The sequence below is a fragment of the Amblyomma americanum genome, chromosome 6, assembly GCF_052857255.1.
Source record: "Amblyomma americanum isolate KBUSLIRL-KWMA chromosome 6, ASM5285725v1, whole genome shotgun sequence".
Classification (NCBI taxonomy): Eukaryota; Metazoa; Arthropoda; class Arachnida; order Ixodida; family Ixodidae; genus Amblyomma; species Amblyomma americanum.
In genome coordinates, this window is record NC_135502.1 from 127,426,297 (window position 1) to 127,450,246 (window position 23,950).

General features: G+C 52.2%; 1 protein-coding gene across 1 annotated transcript in view; it reads left to right on the forward strand.

Annotated features, from left to right (window-relative positions):
• The window catches only part of LOC144094986 (uncharacterized), an 84,516-nt gene that overhangs the window by 689 nt on the left and 59,877 nt on the right, over positions 1 to 23,950 (forward strand). The window lies entirely within an intron of this gene.

A 23,950-nucleotide genomic window follows, 5' to 3' on the forward strand; every position in this document is an offset into this window, starting at 1 on the left:
TTAAAGGGACGCTGAGGAGAACTCTATCAATTCTTTTTTTGTTAGCTAAATCTCATAGTTCGGCATTCAGTGCACGTTAAAGATCCCAGGTGGTCCGAAACTATTCCGGAGCCTATTACTTCCTTTCTTCTTTCACTCCCTCCTTTATCCCTTCCCTTACGGCGCGGTTCAGGTGTCCAACGATATATGAGACCGATACTGCGCCATTTCCTTCCCCACCCCCCCAAAAAAAAAAAACAATTACCGTTTCGTGGCTTTGTTTCCGCTTGTCCGGGAGCGAAAGATGCGTTTATTTCAAACAAATTTGGATTCGAAGTTGAAAAGGTGTTTCCCACTGCTCCATTCAAACTCGGGCACACTTATGACGTCACGGCGCACTCTTATTACGTCATAGGACGAAGTGACGTGAAACTAACGTGACGTAAACGCAGACTCCGTGATTTCTGGCGGCTAGCGGTGCGGTCTAGCAGCAGCCGAAATGAAAGCTACCGTTGCCGCACGTTGAAGGAATCTATCGGGGGTCGCTACCATCGCTTCGTTTACGTTTGCACTGGCGTCTTGCAAGGGTTACGATGGATCCCGTTCCCGAACCTGACGACGAAGTTCTCGCAAAAACTCCGGCCTGCTTTTCAGCGACCTCCGCCCTACAGATAATAATAATAATAATAATAATTGCTTTTTGGGGAAAGGAAATGGCGCAGTATCTGTCTCATATATATTTGGACACCTGAACCGCGCCGTAAGGGAGGGGATAAGGGAGGGAGTGAAAGAAGAAAGGAAGAATAGGTGCCGTAGTGGAGGGCTCCGGAATAATTTCGACCACCTGGGATCTTTAACGTGCACTGACATCGCACAGCACACGGGCGCCTTAGCGTTTTTCCTCCATAAAAACGCAGCCGCCGCGGTCGGGTTCGAACCCGGGAACTCCGGATCAGAAGTCGAGCGCCCTAACCACTGAGCCACCGTGGCGGGGCCGCCCTACAGAGCGTGCGATGCTTTTGAGGGAGCACGGTTAGGTTAGGCGCCGGCGGGTCGTTTCCCTCTTACGCCGTGAACAGTCGTTGCTAAATAAATATCGTAAACCCAGTTCTGGGAGTCGCGAGGGGCGAAGACAAGGTCGGCGCGTCGCGCCCATCGGAGGCTGGCCGGGTATTTGTGGCCTATGGATTGTGATTCTTTGACAGCGCGGTTGCACGGTGCAGCAGGTGGCATTGAGGAGGTTTCCCACGGTTGTAAGGGCCAGGTATTTATTTATTTTTTTGCCACTAAAAACGGATGGGTGCCCAAGGGCGCTCGCGTTAAAAGTCGGCGGCTTGAAAGTAAAGCGGCGGATGCGTTTTAATGGAGGAAAAACGCCAAGGCGCCCGTGTACTATGCGATGTCAGTGCACGTTAAAGATCCCCAGGTGGTCGAAATTATTCCGGAGCCCTCCACTACGGCCCCTATTTCTCCCTTTCTTCTTTCACTCCCTCCCTTATCCCTTCCCATAAGGCGCGGTTCAGGTGTCCAACGATATATGAGACAGATACTGCGCCATTTCCTTTCCCCCAAAACCAATTATTATTATTATTGAAAGTGAAGCCGACGCCCGACGCTTCAACTGGTTCCTCGCGTTTCCGGAGTTACGGGGTCCACTGGATTGGGCTTTCTCGCCCACTTGCATGTACCTTCAGATGTGTGCTGTTAATGGATTAAATTGGCTGAGAGCTAGAATAGAACAGCTCCGCCCAAGTGCCGAAGCTATTGAATGGAGCCGCAAACAAACATGTTGAGGAGAACGGAGTCACGGTCTCTGCAGGTTCCAAATCTCTTTTTCTTAACTGCCTTGTATCTTGTCTCCCGTCTTTAACAAACGATTTCCGTTAAGTAGTTTGAAGTTGACTGGCACAGCCGGGAACGTTTCGCTGGGCGAGCGTACGAAGACACAAGTGCTCTTTATACTGCTAACTGCCTTGTACGATCACCGACCATCGTGCCATCATGGTTTTTCATCGACCGTGGGGATCATCTGACCAGCCTTAACAGACTCCTTCAAAGGTTAACTAGCAGTTGAAGCGGCACTTGGAATTCCTCTGCTGTTCAGCGCTTGTAAATCGAGGCACGTCAAAAAACAAAACCACGGGGCACGCAAAGCTCGTAGACGCGATGCGCCGTAACAAATCGAAACTCTCCTGGCCGCCTGTGGCGCCGCCAAGCATTGGTTTTCTTTGCTTCCAACATTCAGGTTGTCTTTTGTCTGTCTTGTTTATTCAGTTGTCTTTTGTCTGTCTTGTTTGTGTGATAAAAGTGCAGTATCGGTTTCAAATAAAAACTTATTTCAATATTGAACCGCGCAACCTTCCTTTGTCAGCCCTCAGAGATTCGTGATACCATGTAGGAAGGAAAACTCCTCCAAGGTGGCACCTCTTGTCGTATGACGTCATCACATTTGTACTTGCGAGATTGTCCTGTGGCGGTAATACCTGTATTTTGGTTCCTGCTATTTTCCACTTTACAAGAGTTTTAAAAAAGTAAGAGTGGCGTTTTTGTGACCAGAGCTGGTATTCGATCGATACAAGCCAACTTCAATTTCTCCTCAGTGTCCCTTTAAACTTATTTTGTATTGGCTTTCAGCCCGGCAAAGCTCTGCTGGTCTGGGCTTCCTTGCTCTTTCATTCATACTTTATTTTAAATCTTTCTCTTGAGAGGCGAAATAAAAGGGTAATAAAAGGACAGCTGCTGCGCCAAGCGTGTGCGCTTATTTTCTTGTTTTTTACTTTGTTTCTCCAGCCGCCTTAAAACGGAATCTTTGCTCAGCTCCCTCTCACTTCGCTTCCACCTGGGGGTGGAGTGTGGGGCGGCGGAGATCGCAGCTACGATAGCGCTGCTTAGATAGCGAGTGGCGGGCGGCATTGCTGGCATGGAAGTTTTCAGGCCAGTAGCTTGAGGACGCTTCTCTTCGCAAGAGTGTCCCTTCATTTTCTCATCGTTCTTGCCTTTTTTTCTCTCTTGGCCGCCTTTTGCTTTCTTGTTTCTTTTTCTTCTCTCCATGCCAACGTATTTTATCTCGTCTTTCAATCTATCTGTATGCAACTGCGTCCCTCCATTTTCTCCTCCTACTTCCCTTCGTTCTTCCATCGCCGCCCTCTATTCGTCATCTCGCCTTTATCTTTTGGGCGCTTCGATCAGTTACCTTGGACGGATTTCATCCACGCGTTGGCGCGTGCTGGGCTCCGTATAACGGCTCATGCCGTAAAAATTTTAATATATTGATGTAAAGCGTTCATTTCACTTCAGAATTATCATTGAGCCATTTATTGGCGCAAATAATTTTGTCAACACGGACTTTTGAGTCGAAATCTGGGACAGTTGGTACAAGTTAGGCGAAAAAAAAACGGTCAGAAACAGACGAGTGACAATAGGTGGAAGGCACATCACAACGACTGGTATCCAGTCTTTGTGGTGTGCATTGCTGTACAATGTAGGATACTAGGAAGTGCGCTTACCTATTACGTGTGGAAAAGCTTCAACATTTCACATCGGCTTTGAAATCACATTTCTCATCACGCGCAGTAGTGTTCTTATGACAGTGTGCAAAAACTGTTTTTGTCGAAGAATCACACAGTGTAGTCGATGAGGTCGAATCTGAACAATAGCAAGAAGAAAGCGGATCTTTCTGAACGCACACAATGCAACCCTTGCCAGGAAAAGTTCAGAGCTTTGTAAACCGACGCTGATCGCAAGATTTTGCACAGTAAACCTTTAGAATTACTACGCAAAAAAGCGGTGTCCTACATGTAGAACGCCGGGAACCGTCATCATCATTAGCGATTTTCACGGGCAACCGTCTGAAACACGGGAAACTTGAGATACTGCTAATGTAAACTAGAAGTTCACTACAGCCCGCCCTAGACTAGATTTGCATCCTATGCTCCGGGGAAGCATATATCTCTACCGTCACAAACAGACGCAGAAAAAAAGTGCGATGGAGTCAGCATATCCAGATGTGCAGCAGCAGTGATTGCAAACAATCTCGGATACTTCCCGCGCTTACCACAGTCGCGATAACAGGACCGGGATGCTTTGTTCGAGCATGATTGCGGGGACAATACGGAGACGACGTAGCACGAAGCAGCAACTGGAAGTAGCCGGTGTTTCACACGAACGCTTGCGCTTTATTATAGTTTTCCGTATAGACGAACGCCGGCCAGCAGTCTCTAGCATCACTCGCGCCGGAGCCAGTTAGCAGGCCCCTCCACAGGCTCTGAAACGCGAGCGCAATCGCGCAGGTTGGTGGCTTGAGCGGAATGGCAGATAAAAGTGAACAGCAAACGTTGTGTAAAATAATAAGGATCCCGCCCGGACAAGAGGACTTCAAGCACTATTCTGGCTTTACAAGATATAACCTCAGACCCTCTTTAGTTTTCCCTTATTCCATGATATTCGCTCTGCATTCGCTGAAGGGAAAAAAAATTCGAGCATTTTTTTTGTCATTTCAGACCAATGACGATCGAAACAATCACTACAGTCACCGTGCAGTTTAGCCAATCAACGCGCGCATGAGGGGTTTCGGTACACTATCCGGGACGTCATACTTTGGTCTAAACCCAGTTTTTGCGGTTTCAAAGTTGTTTTTCGCATTATTTTGGAAAAACTACCTACGAAGCAAAGACAGAGGTATTCAAATATTGTAATGCGATACTAATCTTGAAATTCTCGAAAATCCTCCGCAGTATAGTCAAGGGTTCGACAAAATCGTCTCTGGCGAAGTAAAAGCATAGTGATTGAATAAAACATACACTCGGCAAAAAAAAATGTTTTTAAAACATGGCGTTTCGGGACCCCTACGGGTCCCTTGTTCACAATGACGATGGACGGAATGAGCCCCTTATATGCGCACTTGACATCGCAGTGAATGAGCGTAGCTATCCGGCAGATTACCCTTCGTCCTAACGTTATATAACGTTATCCGTAGTCTGTATATAAAAAGATTCTAAAAGCAGTCGCGACGATAAAGGTTTCATTGTGTCTAAGTTTGTGGCATTTTCCCAGTCAATGGTGTGCTTCATTTCTTGAAGATGCTCTACCAGTGGGTCCGATGACTTGCGGCATTTGCTGACGCCGTTCTTGCGTTCTCTTAATCTTCGCTTAAAATCGCCTGACTCGCCAATGTATGATGCATCGCAGTCTTTGCAGGGGATTTTGTACGCAACTCCAGGGTAACCTGTGCGCTCCAGACAATCTTTAACGTGACACAGCTGTTGTTTCAGCTTGCTTGACGGCACGTGCACAATGCGCACGTCGTATTTCGCAAACATTCGTGCCAGAGCCTCACTCGTCCCCCGGGCGTAAGGCCCGCTCGCGCGCTTCTGTTGTCCGATGAGTTGGGGCGCGACAGGTTGCAGAGAGCGGCGTTGTTCGTTTTGCAGCAGTTGTCGGGGATAACCATTCTTCTCGAGGTCGACGCGGGATTTTTTCTGCTCCGAACAGCGCAGACCGGGACTGGAGCTGTAGTTACCCTCTAAAGCTTAATAATAATTGGTTTTTTGGGGGAAAGGAAATAGCGCAGTATCTGTCTCATATATCGTTGGACACCTGAACCGCGCCGTAAGGGAAGGGATAAAGGATGGAGTGATAGAAGAGAGGAGAACAAATAGGTCCGTAGTGGAGGGCTCCGGAATAATTTCGACCACCTGGGGATCTTTAACGTGCACTGACATCGCACAGCACACGGGCGCCTTAGCGTTTTTCCTCCATAAAAACGCAGCCGCCGCGGTCGGGTTCGAACCCGGGAACTCCGGATCAGTAGTCGAGCGCCCTAACCACTGAGCCACCGCGGCGGGGCTCCCTCTAAAGATTCGTTTCTTTTTTGTGTGTGTGTATCGCGGATACATCCCTCGCTCGCTGGGAATCTTTCTGGAGTGCAAGTACAAAGCCACTTCAATTCAGCTGCTCGTGCTAAGTTACCGTGCTCCTTGACTCGAGCGGTATTGGCCGATAGCAGAGAAATGTCTGTGTTTGATCAGCAGACAACCTGACCGGCCAATAGTGCAGGGACCAATAATAGTCGGCCCATAATCTTTCACCGCCGAAAGAGCTGTGAGTGTTCCGCAATGTTCTATCCTGGCCGTGGCTGCAGCGTTCCGATAGTGGTCGAGCAATTCTTTTGGAGCCCTCCAATGCGGCGCCTTTTTCTCTCTTTATTTCTTCACTCCCTCCTTCCTGCCTTCCATCAAAGCGCGGTTGAAGTGTCCATCGAGAAGTGAGAGAGTTAATGCCTCTTACCGCTCCTAAAGACACAATTTTCAATCACGCCCGCTTTTCCGTTCGCCGGGATTCGGACGACGACTGCGAGACGAGCACTGACTTTCAGAAAAGTTCCAACTCAAGTCCGAAATAACTGGCAGCAAAATGTTTGAGTGCGTTTCTCGCACGAGGCTTCACAATCACCAGATTGCAACAACATTTCCGTCCAGAAGAGACGGAAATATTGGAATGCCCTTTAGGAAGTGGGCGTTTACCGTTTGCCATGCACGGACTACATGCATGAGCAGCGTCACAGCATGAACACTTGGGAAAGCGCACGCAGTACAGTCTGCGTGGCGCATATTTAGAGCGGTCGAGAAATGCGTACCAGACAAAAAAAACCCCCGAAATTAGATAGTAGCCCATGGTTTTTGCGTAATGTGCTTGGGTCATGAGCGTGCGCAAAGGAATCCCCCTAGTAGACATGAAGGAGGGGCCCGTATTTTAAAGCGAAAGCTTTACTGGCCGCGAACTTGCGATTTCGCCGTGGCGGGGCTCCGAGGAGGCACATGACGTCACAACGCCCGCCTCGCCGCGTAGCCGAACTGGTCTGGCCGGGCCGGTGGCGGCTGGCGCACTCGGCGTGAAATAGAGACGTGCTCCAAGTCTCCGCCAGTGCGGTCAGATAATAACTCCGTAAGTACGAGTGAAAAATAACTATTTATTTTCATTTGTTCTGTATAGTTGTGCTCTGGACGGATAATGCTCATAAGACACTTTAAACATGAATGTCGAAAGAGCAACAAAATTTTTTCTTGTGTGCAAGCTTGTCTCTTCATTTTCGTATTGGAGCTACATGTGTAAACACAAGTACTCACGTTTCGAGCGAGTTTGCAATATATTTAGGCGAAAATATTTCTCTAATTTTTCTGCGAATCCTTCAGATTCCCAGTAAAATCATGAAGCTTTCCTTCTCTCTGCAAGCCAAATTTTGTTCAGAAAATTGCCCCAAAAAAGGAGAGTTCCCCGACTGAGGCACTTTACGAGTCAGCAACCCACAGCTATTCCTTCCCTGTCTGGAGGCACCCTCCTAGTTTGGCATAGTTTGATTTGGCGTCGCGAGACGAAACGTCAGGCCACGTACTCTGATATGACAAATTTTCGGGCGAGAACTACTGATGACGTAGCTAAATAAGCCTTGCTTTGGACACGCCAGTCATCAGACCATTTTGTTGCATGCGGCATGTTCGCCAAGCCTTTCTAGCCCCAGCGACACGCAGGTTCCCCGCTGTTTCGGCGGGCTGTGAGGTATGCGGCATAGCGAGTGCGCATTGCATCCTTGGGAGCCGTTGTTGCGTAGTCTGCCTCATGTCATGGCTACGGCAGGAGGATGTCTCGTGTCTCAGCGCGCTACGGTAACAGCAACCTCGAGCACACCTGGCGGCTACAGCACTTTCAGTAGGAGCGAACGGGCCGCGCAAATTTCGACCCTGCAAGAAATCGTTATGCTGCTCAGGGTCACAGCGCGGTGAAAAAACACCAGGCTTCACTCGCATGGGACACTGGTTTCAGGCATATCCTGTTTATCTACAGTAGAGCGGCGAACATTAGCGGACGCTCTTCGGTGCCGTCCCTAGCTAATTTGGATGGGAATGACAGCCATAGACAGGGCGGCGAGAAAGAGGGAAGACGATCATCACGCAGCAGAGAGGAGGAACGCACGGTAGGGGGTCCGGCGTGGGCTATTGTCCCATCATACACAGACTTCAAAACAGAAAAGTGCAACATCGCCTACGAAGACCTGCTTTTTCTAGGCCGCATCGTAAGCAAAGATAGAGTATGCCCAGACCCGCAGAGAACAGCCGCTATCACACAGTTTCCGCAGCCGGCTGTGAAGGAAACTGCGGTTATTCCGCGGACTGTGCGCGTATTGCCGACGATTTGTAAATAATTTTTCGTGCATCGCTGAGCCTCTGGCCCGACTTTGATGAAGACGCCGATACTCAAGTTCATACCGACGCAAGCAGCGTGGGCCTAGGCACCGTCCTTGTTCAGAGAAGCGATGGACTGCAGAGAGTAATCGTGTACGCTCCCTGTACGTAGCCGTTCCCTGTCGAAGGCTGAAGCTTACAATTCGACGGCCGAGAAGGAGTGCCTAGCGATCATCTTGGTTACGTCGGAATTACGTCTCTACCTGTACGACAAGATTACAGGATCGAGCAGCGCACAACAGACGAGGACACAAGGAAAGAACCAACTATACAGATGAGCACTGACTTAGAACACTTTATTTCGAGTCTCAGCCCGGAATACATGGGTATATCATGCCCAACATCGCGCATGCGTGGCAAGCGGAACATTCAGGCACTGACGGAGGCGAAAAAGTTCCTTATGGGTAAGAGCGATCGATGGTTTCGATACACAAGAACAACCTAAACGATCCATCATTTCGGCTTCGATAATTTCACGAGTAAATTTACATCTGTTTTTGGAGATAACAGCGCAGCCTTGGCAGACGGGCTGACGGTAGACGGGCTGCACGGGCGACCATTCAAGGTGGCCACGACCACCTCGCACAGTGATGGCTTGCCAATTTGAAGGACTCCTCCGGCCGCCTCTATTGGGGTTGGGGGTGGGAGGAGGAGGACGAGCCCCTGTCGAGAAGTCGCTGGAAGAGGACGATGGCACGTCTTTTTAGGACCAGTAAACACCTGCAGTTTAACGCAACTCTAACACTCGGACCCCGACCTACAGCGTCTCTTTCAGTATCTGGAAAACAAGGATTCTCCATCCATTGCAGTGTTCAAGCGTACTTTGTCCTCTTTCTGTCTGCAAAATGGCACCCATGTGAAGAAGAACTTTCCCTCAACAAGACCGCGTACCCTCTCTTCGTTCCGAACAGTTTACGAGAAGAAATTCTGCAGGCTTCACGCGATGAACCAACTGATGGCCACCTCGGGTTCGCCCAGCATCTCCACCAGATGTCAAGTTGTAGTGACGGCGATCCGGCAGCCAGGAAGACGGCGAAAAGCGCTTCCAAAATAGTTTGATTATTGTGCTGACTTGCACCCACAAAGAACTGAATGACTCGACGGCGGCGTAGCAACAAGCGTGTTTGTCGAACACAATGCCTGCCGCTCTCGGCCGCACTCAATTTAAAGCTGGCAAGGAATAGAGCGCCAAAAGAACTACAGCAATTTGGGACAATGTGGAAGCAGCTGCGTGTGGCTGCTACCATTCGAGGCAATTATGTCTCGTCGCATCTCGCGTCACAAGAAAATGATAAATCCGAGTAGCGGCGCCTTTCAGCGTGAACACACAAACAGTACAACGATTTGTGGCTTTGTTTACTTTCTTATTGCAGCCGAATTTCGATGATTGGAACCCGGAAGAATCCCATAGCTCTTTCTAACAGAAGTTCCTAATTGGAACGAGAAGCCGGTACACTGCGTGGCGCGGGAAAAGGTTTTGGTACGAGTAAGCGCGCGCCAGGCCTTTTAGCGCACTTGTAACTGTGGCTAAGTAGCGGATTGACCTATGACGTGCCCCGCACCATGTCAGCGCCGCCCGTCCGCCGTTTTAAAGCGACAGCTTTAGAGTAACGCTTAGAACAACAGAAAACTGGGCGAGCTGGCTTTGCTTCTTGAATATAATGCAGAAAAAAAATGAACGTTTTAAGTTTAACGCTACGAAGATGCGCTAGCACAGTCACAGCTTTGTTGGCACCCTACACCAGCTACATTCCACGCATATTATAGTTTTACACTGCCTGCTGCAATCTGAACACGTGGCTAGAACTGGCGTGACGCACGTTTCCTCTTTTCCGCTGAGCTGTAGCTATCGTGTAAACGGTCTCACCTTGGGAGCAGCTAGTGTGATACCATATTCTTCTTTCCACACTGATGCAGTTGGCGCGACACTTGGCTGCAGCTGCCGCGAAACCGGTTTCCTCCTTTCCACTTGGCCACCCGCCACGGTAGGCAGGTAGCAAACTGTCCACCGGGACGTGGGAAGCCTGCCATCCTGGGGCTTCAACCGACAGGACGGCTTTTTTGCTAGCGAGGCTTCTAGTCTTACCGCAGCAAGACGAGGACAACGCTAAGGAAGGCAGAGCAGGCGCTATGAACGGGGGTTTCTCCGCGCTATGTTCTACAAGCTGTTAGTGTCTCGCTTCTTGAGATCATGACGTTGGTGGCATGGTCCACAAAAGAAATGAGTGAAAGGTTTGTGGTTCATGGGGGTCTAACTTCCCAAAGCGACTCAGGCTATGAGGGACGCTGTAGTGAAGGGCTCGGGGAAATTTCGATAACCTGGTGGGGTTCTTTAACGTGCACTGGCACCGCACAGCACACGGGTCTCTAGAATTTCACCTCCATCGAAATTAGACGGCCGTGGCCGGGATCGAACCCGCGTCTTTCGGGCCAGCAGCCGAGCGCCATAACCACTGAGCCACCGCGGCGGCTAAAAGACGAAAGAGTGAGAGGAGGTGAGTGAGGAGAAAGAGGAAAGGCGCGCCGAGGGGAGAAGTAGAAGGTGGCGAGGGCTGAAAAGAGCGTGACATAAAGTTATTTTATCCTAAGATTGCACAACTGAATGTACGCGAGTGTGTGCGTGTTTTTGTTCTTGTGTATGTGTCAAGATATCGTGGGCGGCTGTGGTGTTCGTTGGCGCCGAAGTTACAATTAATCGGGCCCACCACTGCACTCTCCGTAAGTTCGGAGGGGGAGGAGCGACAAACTTCTCCACCCCGCGTGCGAAAGATTGTGATTCGACTGCTGACCGGCGATAGGGGCCACGCCTGATTAGTCGTTGACCGGAGGCATGAGGCGTAGGCAAGTTCCGTAGCGAATGAATTTAATTAGGCAAACAACAACCAAGTATTACAATATGCCCGACAAGGTAGCGCCGTACACTGACGTGACGCAAATAGCACAAGCACCAATTTAACACGTTAACGCAACAATTAACACAAAGAAAGAAACATCAGGCCGATTGCTATACAAAAATGTTACGAGTGGGAAATACAGTACAAAGGATTACAACGAGAAACAGAGAAAGCAAGCAAAAATACAAAGATAAAAGAGTTGAAGCGAGTGGTGAGAAACGATGGCTTAGCTGCGAAGTGGCAAGGTCCGGTCGCAGGGAGCGTCGGGCTGCGGTTGCTCGTCGCGGGGCTGATGGGTGCTTGCGGATACGGGCGAACTTGGGCCTCGCGTCTTCGGGACCACCGTCGCCGCGCTCTACGCGACAGATCTCCGCCTAGGCTCCTTGCCGACCACTTCCCTGGCTGACCTCACTCACGACCGCACGCACCGAAATCTCCAGACCAACTGCCAGCGCGCGGCGTTCCCGTCGCCCCCTTGTCATGGCAAAGAATGAAAAAAAAAACAACACAAGGAAAAAAGACTCTTCAGGAGCCACGCACAGAGGAATGCAGCTCCCTAAAAGAAAGAAAAGAACACATGAAGGAATGTCTAAAGAATTCGGCACAATGCCTTAATCTCACGAGGAGTCATTGGAGGCCGCGAACAGTGCCGGGGCATTCAATCCGCTTCTGCTGTTCCCAACACGTGCAAGCGCTTGCCACCTGTATGGCAACAATGCTAGGAGGGGGGGGGGGGAGTAGTTTTGAGTGACCCCTCCAGCGCTATGGTGAGAATGCCGTTCCCCCGCGGGGGAGGGGGAAAAAGTCGTCGACGCCGCTCCGCGACATGTTTCTGGGAAACAAAGGTCAAAGCTGGACAGGGCAGGCATGAACTTTGTGACACAACCCCCCCGAAAAGAAAGATATTCTCAATAACATTCACAAACAAAACACAAATTTCGTGCATGCACACACGCTCTTGGTGGACAAGCCACCTCAGATGAAAGACGCGCACATCACTGTCACCAGCGCGCACCACCTCGTCGTATTACCAGTTTCACACGAAGGCTCGCAGGATAGCGCACCGACACACGCACTGCCACACCTCACGCAGTCACGTCCCAGTTAGTCAAAACAGTTCGACACTGCACATTCGGTCGTAACAGTCCAACACTGAAACACGATCACACGCAAACATCTTGCGCTGCATAACATTTCAAAACACTACCAGCAATGCACAAAATAACAATAAAAAGAAATTTCTTGCTAAGGGTGAAATTGGGCCGTCGCAACGCGTTTAGTTCACCCCATGGCTCTTCACACCCGGCTGAGGTAGTCTGCGCTGACGTTACCTTTTCCCTTAATGCTCTCGACCCCGAAGTCGTACTCCTGTAGGAGCAGCGCCCAGCGAAGCAGCCGTGAATTCATAAACTGAGCCTCGTTCAGATATTTCAGTGGCTGATGATCTGTCTGGACGGTGAATCGTTTGCCGTAGAGGTAGAAATTGAAGCGCTTGATAGCCCATACAATGGCCAAGCGCTCCTTCTCAACTGCTGCGTACGCCTTCTCTCTGTGAAGTAGCTTGCGACTCGCGTACGCGACGTGATGCAGAAGGCCGTCTTTTTCCTGCAACAGTACTGCCCCAACCCCTTGATCTGAAGCGTCGGCTTGCTGAAATCCGCAACCTGTAGGATGGGGGCCTCTGAGAGCAGTTGTTTCAGGCTGTTAAAGGCTTGTTCTTCGTTATTCCCCGCCTAACGCTGTTTGGTGCGAGGTTTTTGGTCAGGTCTGTCAGAGGTGCGGCAACAGTTGCGTAACTCGGGATGAATTCACGATAGTATCCCGCTAGGCCCAAAAAGGCTCGTACTTGGCGTTTGGTTATCGGGCGTGGGGCTTGGGGGATCCTGTCCAGTGTTTATTCCATCGGGCCAAGGGTCCCCCTTCCAATCGTGTGACCGAGAAAACACCGTTGATCGACGCCGAGTTCGCATTTCTTCGGGTGTATGGTCATCCCGGCTTCCCGGATTCGCGTGAGAACCTGCTCCAGTGCCTTGACATGGTCCTCCCACGACTCGGTCGCTACGAGCAGGTCGTCTTAGTAATGATAGACGTCTATCTCGTCTAGGAGCTTCCTCATCAGTTTAGCAAAGACGGCTGGGGCGGTCTTGATGCCGAAAGGCATCGTCCAGAAGTGGTAAAGGCCACTCGGAGCCGAAAACGCCGTATTTTCCCTTGAGTGATCGTCCAGGGGGACCTGCCAATAGCCCTTCGCGAGGTCCATCTTAGAGAAGAACTTTTTGCCTCCCACCTCCGCGATGAGGCAGTCGATGCGGGGGATCGGTTCGGCGTCGGCGACCAGTACATCATTTAATCTCCTGAAATCTATGCAAAAGCGGTTCGAACCGACGGTTGGGGCATTATACGGTGAGCGTGACTTCTCGATCACGCCCATCCGCAGCATCGCGGCAACCTCCCTCTTAACTTCCTGACGCACTGCGAAGGGAAGCGGGTACTGCTTGACCTGGATGGGCTTGTTGGTGGTAGTGGTCAAGTTGCACACGGCCCACGTGGTGTATCCGGGCCGATCGGAAAACAGCTCTTTATGTCGAGAAATGAGGGACCGCAGCTCCTGTGCCTGTGGTGGGGTCAGTTTCTCGGACGCCGCGACATCGCGGTGGTCGGCTTGTTCCCCGAGAGGCCACACCAGCGCCCCATCGTCTATATTGGAGGCTACCGCCGCAACCACCGGCACGTGAGAGTCCGTTTCAAGGACCCGGCTGAACTATTTCTTCAGCATATTAGCATGGAATGTTTTTGGGTTGAACTCACCATCTACCACGTAGTCGACTTCTCCCTTTTTCCCTTTAACCACATAGGGGCCCTTCCATTTCATCGTGACCTTATTGTGCTCTGTGGGGAGCAGTAAGAGCACCTGGTCTCCAACCTGTAATGCCCTCGATTTAGAACCGCGGTCGTAATACCGCTTGTATCGCTCACCTGCCTCTTCTAGAGCCTCATGTGCCATCTGGCAGGTCGTTTCGAGCCTCTATCGCAGGTCAATCACATACTGGTAGGCCGTCTTGGTCTCCTCTTCCAGTTTGTCCCCCATCCACAATTCCTTCAGTATAGTGAGGGGGCCTCGCACGTTCCGCCCGTACAAAAGCTCGAACGGGGAGAACCCAGTGCTTGCCTGGGGGACCTCCCTGTAGGCGAACAAAAGCGGCTCGATAAACCGATCCCACTCCTTGGGCTGTTTTGTGCACATGCGGCGGAGCATCTTCTTGAGCGTCCCGTTGAGCCTTTCCACGAGGCCGTTGGCCATCAGGTGATAGGGCGAGGTGGTCTGCAGGCGAAGAGATAGCAGACGGCCCACTTCTGCCATGAGTTCCGAAATGAAATTCGACCCTCGGCCGCTCAACATCTCCTCGGGAACTCCCACTCGGGCGAAAATTTGTAAGAGAGCCTCGGCCACCCGCTCGGTCTCGATGCTGGGTAGGGCGACGGCCTCTGGGAACCGGGTCGCATACTCGACTAGTGTCGTGATGTAGCGATTCCCCTTCCGAGTTGTGGGCTTGAGGGGCCCAATAATATCGATAGCCACCCGGCGTAACGGCGTGCCAACCAGAGGCATTTTCTCAAGGGGCACCTTTTTGACTGATCCCCGTGGGGCTGTCTTCTGGCAGCTGTCGCAAGACGCCACAAACCGACTAGCGTCACCATGAACGCCGGGCCAGAAGAAATCAGCCAGAATGCGGTCACAAGTTTTTTTGTGCCCCAAATGACCTGCCATCAGTCCGCAGTGCGTGAGGCGGAGTATCTTGTTTCGGTGCCGAAAGGGGACAACCAGCTGTAAAGTACCCGAGCCTGACTCTGGTAGGAACTGGCGATAGAGCATGTCGTCTCTTAGCAGAAAGGTGTACGAGCCCCCTCCTTTGCACCGGACCTTTCCCTCTTCCCTCTGCATCTGAAAACAACGCCGGAGGGTCTCGTCCGCTTGTTGGTCTCGGCTAATCTGCGTAGGGGTGACTTCTGCCATCGCGGTTGGTACTCGTAACTTGCGGAACGTCTCCGACGATTGCTGCCTGGACTGTTGTCGGGTGGTCACGGCCGCCGCGGGTGCGGGCTCGTCCGGGGTACTTGGCTGTCCCTGTACGGGATCCGATGCACCCGCTTCGGCCCCTTCGATACTCAGAGCTATTCCCCTCCAAGTCGCGTCGGGCTCGGACGGATGCCTGGCGCCGTCGACATTCCCGAGAATTAGGTCGAACAGTGGCGATTCCATACATCCGGCCAGCACCTCTCCCCTATAGTAAGGTGTGTCAACTTGAATTCGCGCCTCGGGTAGCGTTTTGACCGAGCGGTCCACCAGGTAAACGGCTCGGTGTCGGCCACTAAGTTGGGACTTTGTTACAAGGTCTCGGTTGACAATAACAATGTTACACCCCGTGTCTCTCAACACCTTTATCCTCTGCCCAGATATGAGGCCTTCAACGACGGGAAGGACCCCGGACTCTTGAGCTCTGCCGAGGTTCACCACTGGCAGGAACTGGCCATCTTTCAGCTCTAGATAGCCGTTTTGAATGCAGGCCGACAGGTCCTTTGCTCCTGTGCGTGCCCTGTTGCCCTGCTCAGGATTTCTCCGGCTCTCCTTGCAATGCGCCGCGATGTGCCCCGGTCGCGCGCAAATTTAGCAGCGTGGTGTAGATGATACTGCCGCGGGTAGCGGTTTTCTCTGGTGGCCCTTGCGGCCAGCGTCGGAGGACTTGTCTACGGGCCGGTCCTCACGTTTCAGTTCACGCCGGCCAAAGTATGTGGACCCCCTAGCAATGACATAGTTGTCTGCCCTTCGTAGCAGCTCATTCTGATCGCCCGCCGTTTTCTCCTTCAGGAAGGTAGCCATCGACGGCGTGCAGTTCTCTAGAAACTGCTCCCTCAAAAGGAGGCTCTTGATACCTTCGTAGGTCTGCTCGCACGAAGAGAGCTGTACCCACCGCTCCCAGTAATTCTCTAATCGGGAGAAAAACTGGGACGGGATTTTGTGCTTGTGGGGGGCTTCTGTTCGGAACTTCTGTCGAAATCCCTCCTCCGTCAAGCGGAAACGAAGCAGAAGAGCTCGCTTGACCTTGTCATAGTCTACCGCATCCGCTCCCGGCATGCGGCCAAAAACGCTCAACGCCTCTCCCGCAAGGCACGTGCTAAGGGCCGTAGCCCACTGGCCTCGCGGCCACTTCTGCGCCTCTGCGACTCGTTCGAACCGTGTCAGGTAGGCGCCCAAGTCGTCCGTTTTATCGTTAAACGGCGCCATTAGCTTATGTGTACTGACGGCCGTGAAACACGATGTAGGTTCGCTTTGAACCGAAGCGGAATCTGAACCAGCGCTCCCGCCACCCTCGCCTCTCGCGTGGAGAACTTGTAGTTGCAGCGTTCAGTTCGAGCATTCGACGAGCGGAACGCGCCTTGTCCCTTTCTTCCTCCTCGAGCAGCCGCTGCTCTTTCATTTTCTCGCTCTGTTTCGCGCGCTCATCTCTGAGGAATTCCGGGAGGGCGACCCCCTCGAAGCCTAGCTGCTTCCCGAGAGCAATTATTTTTTCCAACTCTGCCATTGCACCAACTGTTCTTTGTTCTCAGTTCTGACAGTACGTGAGATATTACTTGAACGCTATGCCTCGCGGCCACGGCCAATCGTGGTCAGCAAGTCCTGTCGCGAACGCCAGTTTGTCAAGATATCGTGGGCGGCTACGGTGTTGGTTTGCGCCGAAGTTACAATTAATCGGGCCAACCTGCCCACCACTGCACTCTCCGTAAGTTCGGAAGGGTAGGAGCGACAAACTTCTCCACCCCGCGTGCGAAAGATTGTGATTCGACTGCTGACCGGCGATAGGAGCCACGCCTGATTAGTCGTTGACCGGAGGCATGAGGCGTAGGCAAGTTCCGTAGCGAAATAATTTCATTAGGCAAACAACAACCAAGTATTACAATATGCCCGACAAGGTAGCGCCGTACCCTGACGTGACGCAAATAACACAAGCACCAATTGAACACGTTAACGCAACAATTAACACAAAGAAAGAAACATCAGGGCGATTGCTATACAAAAATGTTACGAGACGGAAATACAGTACAAAGGATTACAACGAGAAACAGAGAAAGCAAAAATACAAAGATAAAAGAGTTGAAGCGAGTGGTGAGAAACGATGGCTTAGCTGCGGAGTGGCAAGGTCCGGTCGCAGGGAGCGTCGGGCTGCGGTTGCTCGTCGCGGGGCTGATGGGTGCTTGCGGATACGGGCGAACTTGGGCCTCGCGTCTTCGGGACCACCGTCGCCGCGCTCTACGCGTCAGATCTCCGCCTAGGCTCCTTGCCGACCACTTCCCTGGCTGACCTCACTCACGACCGCACGCACCGAAATCTCCAGACCAACTGCCAGCGCGCGGCGTTCCCGTCGCCCCCTTGGCATGGCAAATAATGAAAAAAAAAACAACACAAGGAAAAAAGACTCTTCAGGAGCCACGCACAGAGGAATGCAGCTCCCTAAAAGAAAGAAAAGAACACATGAAGGAATGTCTAAAGAATTCGGCACAATGCCTTAATCTCACGAGGAGTCATTGGAGGCCGCGAACAGTGCCGGGGCATTCAATCCGCTTCTGCTGCTCCCAACACGTGCAAGCGCTTGCCACCTGTATGGCAACAATGCTAGGGGGGGGGGGGGGGGGGGGAGTGGAGTAGTTTTGAGTGACCCCTCCAGCGCTATGGTGAGAATGCCGTTCCCCCGCGGGGGAGAGGGAAAACATCGTCGACGCCGCACCGCGACATGTTTCTGGAAAACAAAGGTCAAAGCTGGACAGTGCAGGCATGAACTTTGTGACAGTATGGCTGATCCATGTGTTGTGCCAATAGTCCCATCATCTGACTATGACAATTGTAATTCTTAATTTTGTTGTACGTTCCCCCTGCAAGAGTGCCTTCTAAATAAATAAATAAATAAATAAATAAATAAATAAATAAATAAATAAATAAATAAATAAATATTTCGAGAGGAACAAGCAGCTGCGCCTCTGCGGTGAGCGGCATATTGCGCCACATAGCTTGATGAAACGAGGAGAGCTGGTTTGTTTCAGGCGTACCGTTTGATGTAATGACGGGATGGGCTAGAAAAAAAAGAGCAACATGCAGCTGCGCTCCTGCGGTGTGCGTCACATCGCGTGATCAAGCGAGCGGTTGGATACGAGAATTGTTGCAACAGATGACTCTGCTTTTCAGTTGCTCTCAAAGCTGTCTTCACTTTCGCAACACTCTCCATGTGGCAAACCGTTGTTGCAGGCACCGTTTCGTAGCGAGAGGTACGTACACTGGGCTGCCAGTCGAGCATATCGCGGTACATGGGAAGAGGTCAGTTGTGCGCATGCGCCGGAGAAGTAGAGTACAGCCGCAAACGGCGGTATAGACAAGAGAAGATTAACTCTTCCGATCCTGGGGTTGTCGCCTGGCAGTTGGCTACTCAATAAAGAGAATGAGCATCAGAAGGCGCAGAGAGCAGCGGAGACGCCTGAACAGAGAGAGCAACGCCTTGCCAAACGGAGATGCCAGACTGCTGTGCGTAATAGACGCCGCATAGCCGCCGAGATGGGGCCTATGGAAGGCGTCAGTCAATGGGAACCAACAGAAGTGGATGTGAAGGCCCGTCGTGTGACTGATCACGCCATCCGAGTTTCCGAAAAACAAGCTCAGTCAGGAAAACGTACCACTCGCTACGTATATCCTGGCATAGCCGAGCTAAGCCACTGCGATTTCTTTAAAGTGCGCCCTGCAGTGTCAGGAGCCAGAAAAAAAAAGGCACTGCGTTGCAGATGCTCTGCATTGTTGTCTCCACCTTCACGAATCTTGGAATGTGGCAAAGCCACATTGCAGGTGCCATTGTTTTTCTCGCGTGTTGGTCGGTGCGTCGTATAATCGGCCCTACAACTTCAGAAGCCAGAAAAAAAAAAAACGACTCCATTCGCAGCTGCTTTGCAAAGCTGTCTTTACCTTCACAATTTATGTAGTGCGGCAAAGCCATGCTGCAGGAATCGTTTTTGTTCGCATGTTGGTCAATATGCCGTACAAATCGACCATCCAATGCCAGGTGGTGGAGAAGAAGCGTTTATTTATATGAAGACCTAAAGTAAAGAAAATTACGAAACAGCATTGCGGGGGGCCTTGAGGCAGCCTGTTGTGGCGCCCAGGCCGTGCCTAGTCGTGACGTCCTCTGCCCTGGTCACCAGCCAAAGTATGAGATCCGGCTCGGTGCTGAACAGTGCGGCCTCCCACTGCTGCGGACTGGTCGGGTGCCAAGTGGCAATGGGGCAAGTGTGCTGGATAGGAGAATAAGATATGAGCGTAGTCAGCTCTTGGTGGGCTATCACATAAGCGGCCGGCCGGCGAGTACGTTCCGGGCTGGAGGAGGCCAAGACGTGCGGGAGTAAGCTGAAGCTGGCGCCACAAGCGTTGGTGGTGTTGGGATACGGATTTGTGTGGAGGGGGGTAAGTGAGCCGAGAGAGGCGGTAGTGCAAGGTAATATCGTGGTACGTTAGGAGCGCGTCGCGATTATATATTCCCTGCGGGGGCGGTCTTGCTCGGTCAGTCGAATCGCGAGCGATGGAATTAGTCGCCTCGTTGCCAGGATGGACCGCGTGAGCGCGCACCCGGAATATTTGAATGGGGCGAGAGGGGACGGTGCCACATCGTAAGATGCCGATGGCCGGGGCTGCTACCCGTCCAACCGCGTACTTGTAGATCTCTGGCTTCGAGTTACTGAAAATGTATTCTGCGGAGGTTTGCGTCTTGACAAGGACAATAGCTGCTTCTCGACCTCTACGGAGGACGAAGTGTAGAATGAGGCAGTAATAGTGGATCGGAGAGAGTTGTAAGTGACTGCAAGGGTGTGGGATGGGCAGCGGTGGTGCGGGGCGGCATCCACATAAGCCACCGCAGGGTTCCGTCCGTGCTCACGCTAGAGCGCGGAGGCTCGCGCTGCTCTGCGGGAGGGGTGGTGTTGAGGATGCATATTCTTAGGGAGGGGATTAACGGTTTGGAGAGCGGAGGCGTAGGAAGGTATAAGCATTGGGTTGGGAAGGAGGATAAGAGGGGAGAGCTTAAGGGTAGAGAGAAGTGTGCGACCCGAGCGGGTGCGGGAGAGACGGAGGAGCTGGGCCGTGCGATGGGCCTCTGTCAACTTCGTAATGAAGCTGTGTATGCTCATAGACAGTAGCCGAGCCGTTGAGGTACATGTGGGAAGGAACAGGGCCGACTTATACGCCTGACGAATGAGGCTGTTGACTTTGTTCTCCTCAGCACTAGAAAGGAAGAGACACGGACCAGAATAGATGCAGCGGCTTAGAACAAAGGCCTGGACCAGGCGGCGGAGGTCGTGTTCTAGCATGCCGTCGTGGCGATTGGCAATGCAGCGTATGAGGCGGGTGGTCTGGTGTACAGAGTTTATGAGTCGAGTGATGACGGTGATGTGCTTGCCATTGGACTGAAGAAATAGTACAAGTATACGCAGGGTAGATACGAGATTAATGGATGTGCCGTCCAGGTAGACGGTGAGGGGAGAAGGTTAAAGGGGGGCCACCCTCCGAGGCAGAACGAGTAAAAGCTCCGATTTGGTCGAGGAGCAGCTCAACTTGATAGCCCGGGCGCGAGTCACCACCGCGTCCATGGCACACCTGCCTGGAGAGTGGTCTCCATATCGCAAAGATTGCCGGTAATCGCCCAGAGGGCATAGAAAGCATCGGCGTACAAAGCATGGGACAGAGCTGGGATAGTGCGCAGAGCACGTGCCAGCGGGAAGAGGGCTATGTTAAAAAGAACAGAAGACAAGACAGAACCTTGGGGGTACCCTTGTTGCTAAAGGAGAAAGAACAAAGTGGGCCGTATGAGGTATCGTCTGTGCGGTGGGCGAGGAAAGCGGTGACGTAAGAATGGACACGGAGTCCGACATGGAGGGAGGAGAGACCGTCCAGAATGGCGGTGTGACGCACATTTTCGAATGTTTTGGTGAGGTCCAGTGCCAAGATAGCTCAATTGCGTTTGTGACGGGAGGGGTGTAGGACATCCTCGGAAAGCTGAAGCATGGCATCTTGGGTGGACAATTGTGGTCGAAAGCCGAATATGAAGCCCGGATACATGTCGTAATCATCCAAATAAGTCTTCAGGCGGGCCAGGAGGACCTGCTCGAACAGCTTGCCGAGACAGGAGGGGAGAGAGATGGGGCGGAAGTGTTCTAGGGCAATAGGTTTGCCGGGTTTGGGGATGAAAGAAAAACGTGCTTGGGTCCACGAGGAGGGAAGAGTGCCAGCCTGCAAATGTGTATTGATAATGTCAGTAAGGGCAAGGACTATGGTAAGGGCTTCGAGGGAGGAGGTATCTAGGTTGCGGAGTGCTTTGTTAGTGATGCGGTCCACCCACGGGGCTGAGCTGGTACGGAGCGTTAGTAGCACCCCACGAACCTCGCCCAGGGAGATGTCCGCATCAAGATCAGGGTTGGTGGAGCCGCAGTAGGTGGGAAGAGGAGTAGGGGGTCGGTGCAGAGGTAGCGGTTCCGGAGGGCCGCCAGGAAGTCAGTATCGGTGAGAGGGGAGGAGTGGAGGAGATGGGAGATATCCTTGCGCTGGGAGGCTTTGGTGTGCGTAGTGTCTAGCAGCACCCTGAGAAGCGACCACGTGTCGCGGAGGCCCAGGTTGCCGGCCATGCGATCGCAGGTCTGGCCCCACTGTTGCCGAAGAAGAGAGGAGCAGTGCTCCTCCATGTTCGACACCAGCTGGGCCGAACGGAGGCTCAGGCGGCGATTGTGTTTCCGGGCATGCCAGAGGCGGTGGACAGCATGATAATCCTCCCAAAGGAGCAGCAGACTGCTGTCTGCTGTTGTGGAGTGTGTTGCTGAAGGGAGTGTGGATGTGGCAGTGCGGACGTTCGCCAATAGAGCCTCAGTCCAGGCAGAGAGATTGGTGAGAGGAGCAGAGAGGAAGTAGAGGGACAACTGGAGCGGAAGTGGTCCCAGTCAACTATCTGGGTCAGATGAGTAGAGGTACGAGCAAGAGAGGGGAGAGGGAAAGTTGTGCAGAGGACGTAGTGATCGCTACTGAGGGTGACCCTGTATTAATTCATATGGGATCGGCAATATGTTTGGCGAGGGCAAGTTCTGGATTTGTGTCTCGTTAGACACTGGATCCGATCCACATGAGGCGAGCGAAGCCATTAAGGAGAGAAAGGCATTCATTCTGGACGAAAGTAAAAAGTGAGTGGCCCTTGCAGGTGTTCTGGGAGTAGCCCCAGCTGGTATGGGGGGGGGGGGGGAGCATTGAATTCGCCCAGATTGACCAGCGCATTGTGGAAGACGACGAAGAGAGGGTCTGAAGGGGCTTTGGGAAGGCTGTACACACTGAGAACGAAGAGGCTTGCCTTAGTGCGATGGCTGGGAAGGGTTTCGAGGATGAGATGGGCACAGTACGAAACGTCCAGGTGGTGCAGCACGGCAGTAATTTTGCGACGCACCATTGTGGCATTGGTTGGGCGGGCCTTAGAAGGAGGATGGAAGGAGGCGTAGTCGCGCAGCTTCACGGGAGCCAGTGGTTCCTGGAGAGCTAGGACGCGGGAAAAAGCCTAAGGAGGGATGTTCTGGATGTGGAGCTGCAGGATGCTTCGTTTGCCGTGGAAACGCCGACAGTTCCACTGCCAGAGATTAAGTGGTGTCTGGCCATGATTGGTGCCGAGGTTCTCGGGAGGAGTTGGAGTGAGTGCAGGGGTGGGTGGGGTGGGGAGTGAGAGGTGCGCGAGGGTGGCCTCAGTCGCGCTCTGGCGGGCCTATAGGGCCGCGACCCTGGTGTCTAGGGCGGTGAGGTGGTATTCGATGGCGGCCATGCGGGTGTCGTTCCTGGCGACACGCTCCTCAAGTTGCGCGAAGTGGGCCATGATGCGCTTCTCAGATGCTTCCAAGGAGGTTGTTTGGCGATTGACGCCACGCTCGGGCGCGACGCCGTCGGAGGAGGGGGGTACGGCGTTTGTGCGGGGGGCTGCGGGTGGGGGAGGAGGCACGCGATGACGCAGCCGAGGGTGCCTGTTCATCGGCTCCACAGCTGGCGCCGGCGGCGGTTATAGAGGCGCGGGAGCTGTTGTACAAAGAGGAGGAGGAGCGGGGGAGCACAGGCGCACTGGCGCGACAGCTCCTGCATTTGGAGCTATTGGGCAGCGATAGTGATCTCGAGGGCCGTGGTTTTGGGGAGCCAGAAAAAAAGGCTGTGCGTTGCGGTTGCTTTGCAAAGCTGTCTTCACATTCACAATACTTGCAACGCGGCAAAGCCTTGTTGCAGCTACCGTATTAGATGGCATGCTGGTCAATATCGTGTAAGTAGCTCCTTTCATTTTCGAGCAAAACCCGATTTTATCCATTTCTCTCCTTCCCAACATTTTTCTTAATATCTGGTTACACCTGATTTCTATCCGAAAACGCTCTTTCCAGAGAACAAAGCTGAACACATGGCACGAAAATTACCAGATACCAGTGGAGTGTTTTCGAACTAATGGTGATGTTAAAACATTTTAAATGTTTCTTATTCATGCAGCGGCTTAATTTGAGGATAAGTTCTTAAAATAGGTTTGAAAATAGAGAGGCCAAAACACGGATACTGACCACACGTCTCATTTTCAGCACTCTGTCAAGCGCTAGCTAGGCTAAAGACGTCCTCCACCAACGATTTTTCGCGTTTAAAATTGTCGCAGTCATGTCAAATGGAATTTTTTGCAGTGTACAAAGCAGACCGATGTTGCACCGACGCGCTGCATTCAAAATTGGTATTGTAAGCGACGATATGATAATTGGAATAGA